Source organism: Callospermophilus lateralis, chromosome 2 (assembly GCF_048772815.1).
Source record: "Callospermophilus lateralis isolate mCalLat2 chromosome 2, mCalLat2.hap1, whole genome shotgun sequence".
Lineage (NCBI taxonomy): Eukaryota > Metazoa > Chordata > Mammalia > Rodentia > Sciuridae > Callospermophilus > Callospermophilus lateralis.
The window spans coordinates 16223387-16226179 of record NC_135306.1 but is presented as its reverse complement, the minus strand read 5'-3'; the positions used below and the strand labels follow the sequence as shown (position 1 = coordinate 16226179).

The window sequence follows — 2793 nt, the reverse complement described above, 5'->3', positions numbered from 1 at the left end:
GGCTCAAAGACAATGAAAAATAGAGGTAATCCAATGAGTACAATAGGTGAATGTCCAATAATCTTTTTATGCCTTTCTATTTTTTTATGACATGTATGAAGTAGCAATAGGGACGATTGTGTATGCATATGCAACCCTATAAAATCTTTCATTTTATCAATCTCTTGGTTTCCTTTAGACTATCCTCTCCCACCTATCCACTGACCCTTGTACTAACTTCCTGTCTGCCTGGTGTGTGCTGGATGTACTCATAAGAGCCTACAGAGGTTCAAAATGGCCAAATGTGACCCAATTTAAGCCTTGAGTTGTGTCTGATTTGGACTGTAATGTGGTCTCCAGACATGGTGTGAAGTTCTGAATGCTTCTATCGTTTGTGCCCATGGTGTGAAGTTCTGAATGCTTCTATCGTTTCAAGAGTTTCATAATATTTGCTGGTGAATTTCTATTGCTTCATTACCAACTTGCATATGGGTGGAAGTCAGAGTGAACTGTAATCGATATTTCCAATGTGCTTGACTGGCATGGTAGTTAAGGGAAACATCTGGTTTTCATATTACAGTTCTGGATCTTACACGCTCCGATCTTGAACAAATTTCTTGAACATTTTGTGACATAGCTTTCTGGTCTGTAAAGCAGGGATAATGTTTGTAGTATCTGCTACATGGGGCTATGGAAATTAAGTGAATATATATATATATATATAACTTAGAAAAGTTCCAGACCCTTGGTAAATCATTAATATTATTAGCTATTATTATAATTATTACTTGGAAACATAGGATTTCAAGAATTAACTTTGAGGAGCGAGGCAAAGATTAGTGATTAGTTAATGTTTACTCCCAATTTTAAATTATTCCTCGGTTGCAGGAATAATGAATGAAGTATCCTGATAATAGGATGGGCTGAGCTGCTATAGACTTTTTTTCCATTACAAAAATATAGAAATATTAGGGGGAAAAGCATCATAATAAATGTTTTGAAAACTGTAGCAGAAAATTAGAAAAAAATAGAAATGTTCATATGACTCATTAAAAAGAAATTATTTATAACAAATGCAGGAAGCAAGACCATTTTACCATGGGTAGATTTGGTTACACAGATGTGGTTCTCCCTGCTAGAAATAAGAGCTGTCAGCAAAGAGGGGATAACCCACTTTGTGAAGGTCCAAAAAGGAGTGAGAAATTGGAACTGAGCCATGAGGACTGCAGAGGTCTCTTTGTTGTTGAAAGAGGATTAGGAAGATTATATCATTGTCAAAGAAATCAGGAGGACACTTCTAGACCTTTAAATATGCAGAAGAAATCTCCTGAAAGTGTTGAAAACATTCAGCTCTGTATCATCCTATGTGGACATGGAGTTTGAATTAACATCCTCCACATTTATTGGAATCCCAAGATCAAAAACTAACATTAAAAAAAATCAGGTTGCTCTTTTGATTTTCAAATAGTTAAAGGAAAACCATTGTATAAGTCAGTTCCATATTTAAGGTTCATGATCTCTCATAAGGAGCAAATGTATTTTGATAAAGATGAACTAAAATTTAAAAAGAATATAAAGCTGTCCTTAAGTAAAAAAAAATACATATATACATATATAAATTAGCATCCCATGAACTTGAGATAATAGGATAATCTGAGAATGATTATAAAATAAGCATTGAAATGAACAGAAGTCATAATAAAATAATAGAGTCTACAAAACAAAGACACTCAATTGAAACAGAATAAAACTTAGATATGAAGTAAAAAATTTAGTCATGAAATTATGAAAACAATACAAAGAAGAAGAAACACAAAAGTATAAATTTACTCAAACATTTTTTTAAAAAATTCAATTTAAATCCATAAATAGTGCTTGCTTCGGTAGCACATATACTAAAATTGGAACCATACAGAGAAGATTAGCATGGCCCTGCGCAAGGATGACACGCAAATTTGTGAAGTGTTCCATATTTAAAAAAATAATAAAAAATAAATAAATCCATAAATACATAATCTGTTATGGTTTAGTATGTAAATTACTTTAAAAATTTTTCTGTAGCTGTAGATGAATACAATACCTTTATATAATTTATTTATCTGTACGTGGTGTTGAACATTGAACACAGGGCCTCACACTTGCTAGGCAAGCGCTCTACCACTGAGCTAAAATCCCAACCCTCATAAGTTACTTTTTGTGCTTTTATTTTACTCCATAGGTGGTAAAGGTTAACATACTTGGGAGTGAGAGTGTTTTCAATATACGTTATATGATAATAATGTATTATCTATATTTTGAAACTTTTTATTTAGCAAAAACTGATTTTGCATATCTTTTGATATTAGCTCATATGAACTTTGTTCATTTCTTTAAAAATGATGCAGCAATTTATTTGAACTTTCTTCTATGGATATGCTGTTTTTGCTTCCTGATAGAATAAGCAATAATGCAAAAATTACACAATATTTTGTGCAGGTGTGAGTTTTGCTGAAGGCTAAAATACCAGAAGAATAATTGTTTTGTCAAAGAAAATGCATATGTAAACTTTTGACATATGCAATTGTCCTCAAACAAAACATTAAAAAAACCCATTGCCTATATAGCTAAAGAAGCTTCACTTTTATCTGTTTAAAATAAATGGATTCTGAATGAGCTTAAAAAAAAAAAAACTAAAAGCTAAAATTAAATTAAAGTCTGGGTCACAAAATAACTTAGCCAGATTACTAATCTAAATGATTTTATGGTCTCTTCCAGCTTCTGCAGAGCTGATGGTGGCTAAAGAAATGAGCCAGAAATTCCTCCTTCTCTTTGCAT

The 2793-nt window shown here is 32.1% G+C and overlaps 1 non-coding gene across 1 annotated transcript; it reads left to right on the top strand.

The window, feature by feature from the left end:
• The first annotated feature begins 1850 nt into the window (after positions 1-1850).
• LOC143393343 (U6 spliceosomal RNA) lies at positions 1851-1956 on the top strand. The gene has a single exon (XR_013090630.2). It is a non-coding gene; the product is annotated as a U6 spliceosomal RNA (small nuclear RNA).
• Positions 1957-2793: the final 837 nt, after the last annotated feature.